We start from the raw sequence: 13,206 nt of genomic DNA, 5'->3' as shown, positions 1-13,206 counted from the left end.
TGGCAGGCTGTTTTCCAACAATGGCCATCATAACAATAGCTCCCAAGTCATATTCTCCCCCACTGGAGTCTGGGAAGGCCTATGATTCAGGAAGACAGTGACACACTCTTGGAACTGTAAGCTGCCACGAAGGAAGTCCAGCTTCTCTGAGGCTGCCATGTTGTAAGGAGGTGCAATCCAGTGAAGAAGAGACATGTAGATGCTCCAGTTAGCAGTGAGTCTTCAAGCCCCCCAGCCCAGGCATCAGAGACATGGGAGTTGGAGCCTCAGTTTGCCCTCTGTGTTTCAGTCTTCCCAGCTGAGGCCTCAAACATGTGAAGAGAAAATCCATCCCTGTCATGTCTGTTTCACATTCTTGGGCTACAGCACTTGGGGGCATAATCAAATGGCCAATGTTTTATGATGCTAAGCTTTGTCATGTGGCAATAGTATTCATGAGCACTCCATAAGCCCCAAGAGACAAGTGAGAAAAATCAATCCCCATCCTGCAGATCCCCATCAATAAGCACTATCACCCCTACATGAGTGGCTTTGTGCAGCCACCATTCCTAGGGGTTCTGGAAGTATTTTTATGCCATGACAAACCTCGTGAATCTGACCTTTCCTAAGCAATGTAGCATGATGAACAATGTATTAAAAAGAGGCAAACCGCCTCACTATCTCACGCAGGAATGTGGGCTTCCCAATAAAGGCCTTTCAGGGGGCAAACTTGTAACTGAGTTGGTGAGAGTTTGGACTGAACTATTTACTTGTCCTAGAGGTTACCCAATAGTTCAGAGATAACACCTCAGGTAGAGACATTGCTGATAATAAAATTACTAAATTCTTCAGCATTTACTTCAAAGAAGACGCCCTTCTAGGCAGAAGACACTCCTAGTGGATAAACTGGCTTGGGGCTTTCATCCTGGAGATACTAAAGGAAGATTGAAAGTGAGGAGGAGGGCTGGGCACGGTGGCTCATGCCTGTAATCCCAGCACTTCAGGAGGCTGAGGCAGGCCGATCACTTGAGGTCAGTAGTGCGAAACCAGCTTGGCCAACATAGCAAAACCCGTCTCTACTAAAAATACAAAAATTAGCTGGGCATGGTGGCAGCCACCTGTAGTCCCAGCTACTCAGGAGGCTGAGGCCGGAGAATCACTTGAACCCGGGAGGCAGAGGTTGCAGTGAGCCAAGATCGTGCCACTGCACTCCAGCCTGGGCAAGAGAGCAAAACTCTGTCGCAAAAACAAAAACAAAAACAAAAAAGTGAGTGAGGAGGAGGAGGTTGCCTCTGATAAGAAGGTAGTGTTCATGAAGATCAGTCATTTTTTCTCCCCACTCTGGGAGGGAAAGGGAATTGGTGCTCTTTTGTTACAGTTCCTTAGGGACTCCTTTGTTAAAAATTGAAGTTGAGGAAGGATGTCCCAAGAAGACTTGCTCATACAGTTCAGATTTTTTTCCAGAAGAGAAGACTGACATCTTCTTCCCAGTTGTTTGATTGGCCACTGGACTCCCTGCCTGTCCAAGTGCTTGCAAATCAGGCAAAGTGTACCGGGGAGAGGTAGCGTGGTGGATGGTGTTGGGAGAGAGGGGCAAGGATACCTGCTATGGACTGAATGTGTGTGTCCCGTCCCCCGACCCCTTCATTTCCTATGCTGAAATCCTAACCCCCAGTGTGAGGGTGTTAGGAAGTGGGACCGTTAGGAGGTAATCAGGTCATGAAGGTGGAGTCCTCACGAATGAGATCAGGACGCTTACAAATAGAAATGAAAGCTTCCTCTCTCTCTCTCTGCTCTCTGCCGTGTGAGGACAAAGTAAGAAGATGACCACCTCCAAACCAGAAAGAAGGCCTCCACCAGACATGTGGTCTGCCAGGACCTTGATCTTGGACTTCCCAGGCTCCAGAACTGTGAGAAATAAATGCTTGTTGTGTAAGCCACCCAGCCTATGGCAGTTTGTTATAGCAACCAGAACTAAGACAATATCCCTCAAGTTCCCAGGCCTCAGAGATATAAAAGACAGATCTGATCCAAGCCATGAGCCCCAGCATTGGAGTCTAGGGAAGGAAGAGGAGACTAGGGCTGAAGGGTTACTAGATTGAGGAGCATAGGAAGAGGCCCCAGGTGAAGGTCAGATGTGTCTCACAGGTACCACGAAAGCCACAAATGCACCATCAGAGTGAGGGGCTCCAACAAGGGAAATGGATCAGTGGTAACAGCCATCAGAAACCAAACCTCAACCAATGCAGGCTCTTGCTTAAGGAGACAGCTTCCCTCCTCTACAGAAGTATGGGGAATAGGTGGGGAACAGCAAAGGGAGCGGACCACATCACCTCCCAGCTCCAGATCTCTAGAACCGCAGGTGAGCCTGAGCTTGGGAAAGGAAGAAAGATGTGAATCACAAATGTTTGAGGTGATGAATATGCTAATTTCTCTGATTTGATCATTATACAAAGTATATATGTATCGAAACATCACTGAAATGTACAATTATATGCCAATTAAAATCAAAATGACACTTTAAAAAGTATACGAAGTTGGAGTTTTAAAACAAATGAGGCTGAGTTTTAATAACTGGATTATCCCATTTTAATAACGGAAATTATGTAGTTACGGAGTCGGATGGAGGTGACATTAAGGAAGCCTTTGATTCAGGAGCAGAGCATAGATGGGGACAGACATTGGAAAAACAGGCAGTTTATGTGTGACGCCATGGGTTGAATAAGCTGTCCTCACACTCGTCATCTGGCAGACAGTGTGGTAGCTGGGGTGCAGGTTCTGGGACCCAAGCCCTGGGTTTGAATGCGGCACTGACTGGCTGCAGGCCTTCAAGGTATCTTATGAACTCAGTTTTGCGTTTTCTGTTTGTAAAGTGGGGCTAATACAGGCTATGTGACAGAGTTGTGAGACTTCAATGAAATAATATCTGTACACATTCAAAAATAGAAAGGAGCTGCTTTATCCACAGTGTATCTCTCTTTTTGCTCCTCCACATGTTCACTTCCTGGTAAGAAGACCCCCCGGGTCTCCATTCCCTAGATCACTGCCTCCTGGCCTGGCCACAGCTGTGCAGTTCTTCCAGCTTCTGAGCCACTGGCACTGATGAGGGAGGTTCTTTCCTGCCTCTCTGAGACCTTGCTGTGGTCCACACTGGATCAGCCTTCCTTGCAGCCCTCAGCAGTGACCACCAGACACACCTCCTTTCTGCCTTAACAGTCTTTTCTCTTTCCCTGGAGTACCCTGAGCCGCAGTTAGTGCTCTTGCCCAACGACTGCTCATTTTCCTTAGGGACCTGAGGGAGGGCTGCCCAGACCCTCATCTGGGCCATCGACTCTTCTCGACAGTGGTGGCCTGGAACAGCTGGACTCAGCCTAGATGCACAGTGCCCTGGTGGTGAACACTTTTTAAAACTGAGGTATAGCTTACCTAGCATAAAGTATACAGATCTTAGTGTACAGCTTGATGAATTTTTATATATGGGTACACCCATGTAAACAAATCAGCCAGGTCAAGAGTTAGAAAAATTACGTCACTCCAAATGGCTTCTCCAGACTCAATAACCCAGCTTGCTCATGCCCTTCCCAGTCAATAGCCCCCTCCCTCAGAGGCAACCAGCATTCTGACTTTTAACACCATAGATTTGTTTCCTGCTTTTGAACATCTTAGACATGGATTTATATTGTATGTAGACTTTACTATCTGGCTTATTTTGCTCAACATAATGTCTTTGAGATTCATCCATGTTGTTGCATGGACCCGTGGTTTGTTCCTTTTAATTGCTGAGGGGTATTCCACTTTATATGGATATATTAAAATTTGTGTATCCATTCATCTCGACAGTCATTTGGGTTTGTTTCCAATTTTTGGCAATTATGAATAAGGCTGCTGTCTGCCTTCACATACGTGTGCTTCTGTAAACACATGCACTCAGTTCTCTTGGGTATAAAACTAGGAGTGAAATTGATGGGTCATAGGATATGGGCATGTTTAGCTTTAGTGGATATCATGGGCATTTGATGAATGCCATTTATTAGAACCAATTAGTGAATGAACAATTGACACTTTAGTGCCACTATTAGCTTTTAAACACACAGGAATGTATGCATTTGGGGTAAAAATGGGTTTATTGCAAATAAAGTCCTTTAGACAGGATTGTCAGTGGTTTTAGAACGGAGCAGGGGGTTTTGAGGGGCAGGCAGGAAGAGAAACTTGGCCAAGAGACCCCCAGAAAGAGGCAGGTCAGAGCCAGGATGAGATGGGGACTGGTGGGGGGTTTTACAAAGTGCTGGAAGCAGGGCCAAGCACATGACCCAAGCACACATTCGTGCCCGCAAATAGAGTAGTTGTGTGTGCTTCTATGAGATTCTCCATCATGTTTCATAATTGGTTTCCTTCACCTTGGGAGTCTTTAGTCATAAAACATTTTGCTGTCAAAACATTATCAATTCAGCCATATGGGTAATGTATCAGCAGTGTAATCTACAATTAGTGCAGCTGTCAGTCAAGAGCCACCCGAGGGAATACAACAGACCCAGAGCCCTGCCTCCCCCACTGCTGTTCCAGCTTCCCTTCCAGACCCATCCTTAGACACCCAGTGCCACCCTGCTTTCTACATGCACCATAGGGCCTGCTCTCAAATCCCCTAGTCTGTAATCTCTTCAGTATTGGCAGCCCTCCCCGGGAGTACCAGACTATTTTCCGCACATCCGCAGGGAATTGTGGGAGGAATAAAGTATTGCCATTAATGGTGGAATGTCAGACATTGGGAGCAGGGGGAGTTGAAGAAAGAGTAAAGGAGGGAACCCAATCACCCAAAACCTCACCTGCTTTGCCTTTGCACGTGATTGATCCTGCTGATAACACAGCTCTGCACTTCTGGTTTTACTTTTAGGCCCAAATTCAAATATTTTACCCTGCTTCTCACAGCCCTTGCTTACTTCTAATCACCTCTTGTATCTAAGTCATCACCAAACCCAAGATCATCTAGGTTTTCTTCTATGTTATCTTCCAGTTCGAAAGTTTTACATTTTACATTTAGATCTATGATACATTTTGAATCAATTTTTGTGAAGATCTGTGTCTAGATTCATTTTTTTGCATGTGGATATTCAGTTGTTCCAGACCATTTGTCAAAAAGACTATCTTTGCACCTACTTGATATTCGGAAAGTTACTTGTGTTGCTTGGTTGATGTCTCTGCTTCCCCACTGGAAAATAAACCACATTCACACAAGTTCTAGGCTTTTACTGCCTAACTCAAGGACTTGACATATCATATATGCTTCATCTAAACCTACGGCATTAAGGAAGTAAGCAAATGCTCTTCATTTAACCCCGTGCCTTTCATCATGACTCTTACTTTAAGTTCAAGTGAAACATTAGCATCATCATCATTATTATCATCAACAGGCTAAATTCTTCCATTGTACCATCTAAATTGTTCAAATTTGCTGGGAAAGGAATGGTAGGTTTGTCCCTTCCCTTTGGAAAAACTTTTTTTTTTTTTAAAGAAAGATGGATTTGCCCAATCACTGTAATTGTGTTGAAAGTAGCCATTTAACTTTTGGGTTCAACTCTGAATTCTGATGTTGTAGCCAGCAAGAGGCCTTTCCAGGTAGTTCTCAAATAGAGTCAATTTTAATTATCCAGTTTCTGGATTATTCAGCTCCTGTGCTTTCCTTTCTTCTTTCATCAGCTGTCCTTCAGTGATACTTGGCAAAACATCCACCACAGGAGGACTTGGACAACGATCCTTGAACCTTCAGTTTCCCAAAGTGCTTGAGTCACATATGGCACATGCACGCGGGAAGGACCCCTGTGAAAATAATTCTTGCACCCCCACCCAGGTTTTTCTGCTCCAGGCACTGAAATATGGGGCAGGGAGTCCTCATGTTGGAGACTCAGTGCAGATTTCTAAAAGGCTTGCATTGAGAGTCAGGCAAACTTCAGGTTCAGTCCCTGCCTTGCCACTGACTGGTCATGTGATCTTAGATAAGATGCTTCATCTCACTAAGCCTCAGCTGACCCCTCTCGGTGATAGGTGTTTATTCACAAAACTAACTACCTATGAGCAATGAGACTTCAGTTATTTAAAAATCTCTGTACCCATTTCCTCATCTGTAAAATGGGATAATGATAATAATAACTATCTTTAGGGTTATGAGGATTAAATGATTTAATGTATGCAAAATTCTGCCAAAAATGTATTAGGATGCTGCTGCTGCTGCTGATGATGATGTTACAGCACTGTGATTAAGAGTGTCACTTTGAGCTAAAAATAGAACTACCATTTCACCCAGTAATCCCATTACTGGGTATATACCCAAAGGAATATAAATTCTTCTGCCGTAAAGACACATGCACACGAATGTTCATGGCAGCACTATTCACAATAGCAAAGACACAGAATTAACCTAAATGGCTATCAATGGCAGACTGGATAAAGAAAATGTGGTACATATACAACATGGAATACTACACAGCCATAAAAAATAATGTGATCATGTCCTTCACAAGAACACGGATGGAGCGGGATGCCATTATCCTTAGCAAACTAGCTCAGGAAGAGAAGACCAAATATCACATGCTGTCACTTAGAAATGGGAGCTAAAAGATGGGAACACATGGACATATAGAGGGGAACAACAGACACTGGGGCCTACTTGAGGATGGAGGCGGGGAAGAGAGAGAGGATCAGAAAAAAATAACTATTGATACTACTAGGCTTGGTACCTGGGTGAAGAAATAATTTGTACAACAAACCCCTGTGACATGAGTTTACCTATGTAACAAACCTGCATATGTACCCTTGAACCTAAAATAAAAGTTGAAAAAAAAAAATAGAGTGTCACTTTGGAGTCAAACAAGCCTAGGTTCAAATCTCCAATGTATGACCCTAAGGAAGCTACTCAATCCCTTTCATATTTGTTTTCCTCATCTGTAAAATGAGATAATAATGGTGCTGCCTTCATAGGGTAGTTGTGAGATTCAAGTGCTCAGTGTGGGCCCTGACAAATAGAAAGTGGGTAACAGCTGGTAGCTACCGCCATTGTGGAAGTCATTACTGTTACACAATCTCTGAAGAGATTCCTTAGCTTGGAACCTTGTAGAGATGTCAAAAAGATCTTTTGGGAATGTTTGAGCTTACAATCTATACTGAGGATAACAGACAACTCAGAAGGCACAGTGTAGACACTGACTTAAAAAAGAAACACCATGCAACGTGGCCTCTGGTTCCTCTCACTAAGCAGCAGTCTTAACTGGGAGTGGTTGTGTGAAAAGTCCCACTGCTGGTGCCGGCAAGTTGGTGTTTGATGAGCTAACGTTGCTTCTGTGCCAAGTGGGCCATTGATGTCTTGATTTGGAGCCCCTGGGACTGACTCTTAGTCATTGCTCCAGCTCTTGGCCAGGGCACAGTCTGGGATAGGTTGGGCTTTCCTTATTGACAGGGGAGACAGGGTTGCAGAGGAGCTGCTTTGTCCAGACTGTGTTGGCTCCACAGCCTCCCAGACATTTTCTGCTCAATCGGCGGAGATCTGTCTCCCTAGACAGACAAAGGCCATGAGAAGGGCTTCAAAGCCCATCTGAGAGTGGGGGTTGGGGAGTGAGTACGCCCTAGAAAGAATCATCCTTTAGAGCTGCAACAAGACACTCCGGAGCCATTCCCAGCAGCAGTCCCTGGCACAGTCCACGGTAGCTCATTGCTGCATATCACTGCTTAGTTACCCCATGTCCAATATCAGAAGCAGCAGCATCTCATCTGGTCCTCTGCAGCCCTCTGAGGGGGCAAGATAGTTATGAAGCATCTCAATTTTACAGGTGAGGCTGCTGAGGCCAAGGGATGTCCTTTGCTCAGAGACAGCCAGTTAGGAAGTTTCAGGCCATTTCTCTTTCCTCTAGGCCCTGTATCACTTAGCTCCTACTGGCCACTACAAACACAGCCTTTTTCACTGCCCCCAAGCCCCAACCCAGTACCAGGGGCTCCCTACCACCCGGTTCCTCAAATCTGCCTCTGGGCCATTGCAGCCCCTGGGCTCCCTGTGCTTGGACAGTGCCTCCGTATAGTTAGGTCTCAGCGAAGACATCGTCACCTCCAAGAGGCTTTTCCCTAGTCACTCTAAAGTAGCATTTATCCATCACTCTGTATCTCATCACCTGGTCGAGTGCCTCCAAACCCTTATCCTACTCATCTTTATTCTTTTTTTTTTTCTTTTTTGAGACAGAGTCTCACTCTATCATCCAGACTGGAGTGCAGTGGTGCAATCTTGACCTCCTGGGCTCAAGAAATCCTCTCAACTCAGTCTCCAGAGCAGCTGGGACTACAGGCACGTACCACCATGTCGGGTTAATTTTTTTGTATTTTTTTGTAGAGACAGGGTTTCACCATGTTGCCCAGCCTCGTCTCAAACTCCTGAGCTCAAGCAATCTGCCTGCCTTGGCCTCCCAAAGTGCTGGGATTACAGGCCTGAGCCACCTCGCCTGCCTATCCATTTATTTTTGTCTCTCTCAGTGAGGTTAGAGTATCAGGAGTCTTGCTCACTGTCACCTTGCAGCACTTGGCAAACAGCACCATCCTCAGACGGCGGGCAGCCAAGCCCCTGCCCTGGGGCCTGAACCAATGCCCAGAGGGTCTGCTCTGGGCCCTTGCAGCTGTGCCCTCCCCATGGGATAAGGGGTCTACAGGGCCAAAGGAAGTACCCACCCAGAACCCATTGTCTTCTCTTCTAGATGGCATTATGGGTACCCAGGAACCAGTAAGTCCCTGACCACATGGCCCTAAACCCACTTCCAGGGAGGATTTGTGGGCCTCCTATCTTCCCTAGGGCAGATCACACACCATTGTGAGGCCCCAAGGCCCGAAATGTGGCCATGGAGCAGTACATGCAAGTGGGGCTCCTCAGAATGCTGGGCAGACAGGGAGAGTAGGGGGAGGGAAGAAAAGGGAGAGCAGTTCCCACATGGAGGCCGAGGGCAGGGGATGGGGGAACTCTCCACACACCATCGAGTTTCAATGCAGAACTCCAGGGAGCTCTAGGATTGTGCATTTGAACCTGGCCTTCCAGGTCTTTATGACAGTATGTGATGGAACAGTTCATTAGTCTGATTTATAACTTAAAATTTAGGCATATAGTATGTGGGCCTCCAATTGCTCTCCAAATGTTAGGGGCAGGCCTTTTAACATATAGTAGATAACCACTAAATATTGACTAAATAAAGGTATAAGTGAATGAAGAAATAAACAAATGAATGAAGTTTAAGCCCGTTCACCAGAGCTTCCACCGTGGCGGCTTGGGGGAAGTTTCCACACAGAGTAAAGTGGAGCCTCTCTCTCACTCTGGATAGACACAACCAAATGAGGAGCTTGTGCCCTGGTGGGCGAAATCACACTGCCCCAGGGATTGCTGTAAGACAGAGCCTCAGTAATGAGATCAAATTAGAGCCACAGCCAAAATAACCAGCCATTTCCTAAAGTAGCCTAGAACATGGCTTTGAGCTTTTCCATGGATTTAATGCCCCCCACTATACCTTCAAGCATTGACTACATGTGTGTTTAAAGTAAGGCATTAAGAAACATATGGATAATAGCAGGCTCTATCCTATTTTTCTAGGAGCTATGAAGCTTGTGGATGGGCCCCAGCAAGATAATATAACAAAAGAAGAGAAAAAGAGTTAATTCTATAAAATGCGGTAACTGCTAAGTCAACTCCTTTTAAAACATTTTAGAGATTTTAAGGTCAAGAATTAATGGTCCGCTTACTTCAAAGGAATCAATTTATTTCTTCAGCATTCATTTTCAAAATCAATCATTTTGCGTCACCTAGAGAACTTAAGAAATTGAACTTTGAGAGCACATTACCGTAAAACATTCATCAGTCTATGTATGACTTCCAGCTACCATGAGTCTTTTTCACATAAATCCCAAAGATAGTTGATTTCTTGTTGCTTTGCTCTAAATGTAATAGCTGGTAATAATGTGGTCCTGCAGAGGCGTTCTAAATAATGGGTGGCAAAGCAAAGCCCGTGCAGGCATCAATTCAGACCAACAACCGTCTAAAATGAACCCATGTGGGCCAGGCATGTGCTAGGTGCTGACAGGGGTTTTTGGTATAATTGAACAGTGCAGGCAGGCAGCCAATTCAGGAAAAGCATAGAATTATTTGCTTTTCCGTCTGCTAGCTGAGTTATTCCTGCAAGATGGGCGTGTTTGGGGTTCTGAATTATTTAAAGGTTTATGCTGAAATTTCAGAGGGCAATAACTATGCACCAGTGTATCTTTAGTCAAAGTTGTTATGTTTCTGCTTTGTAAAAACATCCCATCAAGGCTGGGCACAGTGGCTCATATCTGTAATTCCAGCACTTCAGGAGGCTGGGGCAGGAGGATGGCTTCAATCCAGAAATTCAAGTCCAGCCTGGGCAACACAGCAAAACTTTGTCTCCACTAAAATTAAAAAATTAGCCAGGCATGGTGGTACATGCCTATAGTCCTCACCAATCCAGAGGCTGAGGCACAAGGATGGCTTGAGCCCAGGAGTTTGAGGTTGCCATGAACTATTATTGTGCCACTGCACACCAGCATAGGCAACAGAGCAAGACCCTTTCTAAAAAAACACAAAACACACACACACACACACACACACACACACACACACACACACACACCCCGTACTAGGCCATTTTCATGCTGCTATAAAGAACTACCCAAGACTGGGTAATTTATAAAAGGAAAGAGGTTTAATTGACTCACAGTTCCATATGGCTGGGAGGCCTCAGGAAACTTACAATTGTGGCAGAAGGCAAAGGGGAAGCAAGGCACCTTTGCAAGGCGGCAGGAAGGAGAAGAACTGAGCAAAGGGGAAGAGCCCCTTATAAAAGTATCATATCTCAAGAGAATTCACTCACTATCATGAGAATAGCATGGGGGAAATTGCCCCATGATTCAATCACCTCCACCTGCTCTCTCCCTTGACACTTGGTGATTATAGGGATTGTGGGGATTATGGGGAATACAATTCAAGATGAGATTTGGGTAGGAACACAAAGCCTAACCACATCACAGACACACACACACACACAACCTCCAGTCGAGTTAACCTAAAGGCTGATGTTATTATCCTGGTGCTGCAACAAATAATCTCGGTGACCTTTGGCAAGTCACTCCACCTCCCCAAGCTTTAGTTTGGATGGATAATCTGTAGGCTGTCATCAATGCAAAAATCTGGAAAACCCCATGTTAATCAACACCACCAGGGACTTCAACAGACCAGCTGTTTGACTTCAGAAGACAAAATCTCCAGCTGAATGAGGGCATTTAGCATTGGGCTTTTTGGCAGCTGCACACACAGTGAATAATGTCAGGAGCAGATTAGTAAGGGAGCCTTGGGTAGAGAGAGCTTTGGTAATTCAAGCCCCTGAGTATCCTATTTACAGAGAAGTGGCTCTGAATTAAATAAACATTTAAATTACACACTCATCCCAAATTGGATTTCAAGCTGAGCATCATTACTGGAGTGTAGGAGAGACAGCTACAGTCCAAGGCTACCTGCTCTCCTCAACCTTCAGTACTAATTGGATCAAGGTTTAATTCTTCCAAAGAGCCACATATTTCACATTGCATTTGACTGGATATAATCGGAAACTTGAGCAGGGGCTATTATTATTTGTAGGGGTGGGGTGGAGGATTGGGCTATGCCACCCCAAACTCTTCATTGACTACAAATTTAACCTTGAGCAAATCTTGTTCTATGATGATGAAGGTCCTGCCCAACCTCTAACATTTTATAGTCTATCACTTGTTTCTAATGAGAATCATTAAAATTAACACTCAGGGCAGCCTGCAGAATAATGGCTTCAGATCTTGGCTGCACGTTGGAATCACCTGAGGATTTTAAAACTTTACTGATGTAGCCCAGGCACAGTGACTTACGCCTGTAATCCCAGCACTTTGGGAGGCTGAGGCAGGAGGATTGTGTGAGACCAGGAGTTCAAGACCAGCCTAGGCAATATAGCAAGTCCTCCATCTCTACAGAAAACTTTAAAATTAGCCAGGCATGGTGGCATGCACTTGTAGTTCCAGGTACTTGTAAGGCTGCATTTGTAGTTCCAGGTACTTGTAAGGCTGAGGCAGGAGCACCACTTGAGCCAGGAGGCCAGCATTACAGTGAGCTATGATTACACCACTGCCCTCCACTCTGAGCAATAGAGTAAGACTCTGTCTCTAAAAAAATAAAGTTACTGACATTATGTTCCACCTGCAGATTCTAATTTCATTAGTCTGAGGACTCCCGGGCTTTAATTTTAAAAGACCACAGAGATACTAATGGACATTCAGGCTGAAAACTCCTGCTTGGGGAGAAAGCCCCATGGGGTGTGTGGCACACACTGTGAGCTACCCAAAAGCCATCCAGTGCTCAATTTTCCCTTGTCTTCATCACATAAAAAGGCTAGAAAACTAAAATACCTCTGCAGATTCCCTTACAGTAAGAGGCTTATGTGCCCCAGTTCTGACCAGTGAGATATAAGTGGAATCCACTGGATAGAGATCCCAGGAAAGCTTTTTAGAGGAGACTGACTTGGCTGGTGGGCACTTTAGCCTCTTGCCCTGTGCCCCCTTTTTTCCTTCCTGTCTGTAATATAGATGCCCTGCCTGGATCTTCAGCTGCTGTATTACAAGCAAGCAGAAAAGTGCCAAGCACTTATCTGAAGGTGGTAGAACAGGAAGAGAGAAGGGACCTGGATCTTTGGGGTCACCACGACCTGCAGTATCCGCCCTATGGCCTACCTTGGAATTCTTTGATGCATGAGATAAATAACCTCCCTACTTATTTCAGCCACTGCCAGTGCCACTTCCTCTTGCATGCAGCCCAGCACTATCTTTAAATGATACAGAACATGAAAGGTGTTAAGAGGAAATGCTTTGCCTTCTCAAAGTCACCTCAATCTTACAGCATGAACACAGAGTGAGAAACAATTTTCTAAGTTTTTAAGTGACCATTGTAACTAAAGCATATTGGTCAGGCATGATGGCTCATGCCTGTAATCCCAGCACTTTGGGAGGCCAAGGCAGGCAGATCACCTGAGATCAGGAGTTTGAGACCAGCCTGACAAATATGGTGAAACCCTATCTCTACTAAAAATACAAAAATTAGCCAGGTATGGTGGCATGTGCCTGTAGTCCCAGCTACTCAGGAGGCTGAAACAGGAGAATCGCTTGAACCTGGGAGGTGGAGGT

This window comes from Papio anubis, chromosome 2 (genome assembly GCF_008728515.1).
Source record: "Papio anubis isolate 15944 chromosome 2, Panubis1.0, whole genome shotgun sequence".
Lineage (NCBI taxonomy): Eukaryota > Metazoa > Chordata > Mammalia > Primates > Cercopithecidae > Papio > Papio anubis.
The sequence above is the reverse complement of the archived record's forward strand: the minus strand, read 5'-3'. Positions refer to the sequence as shown.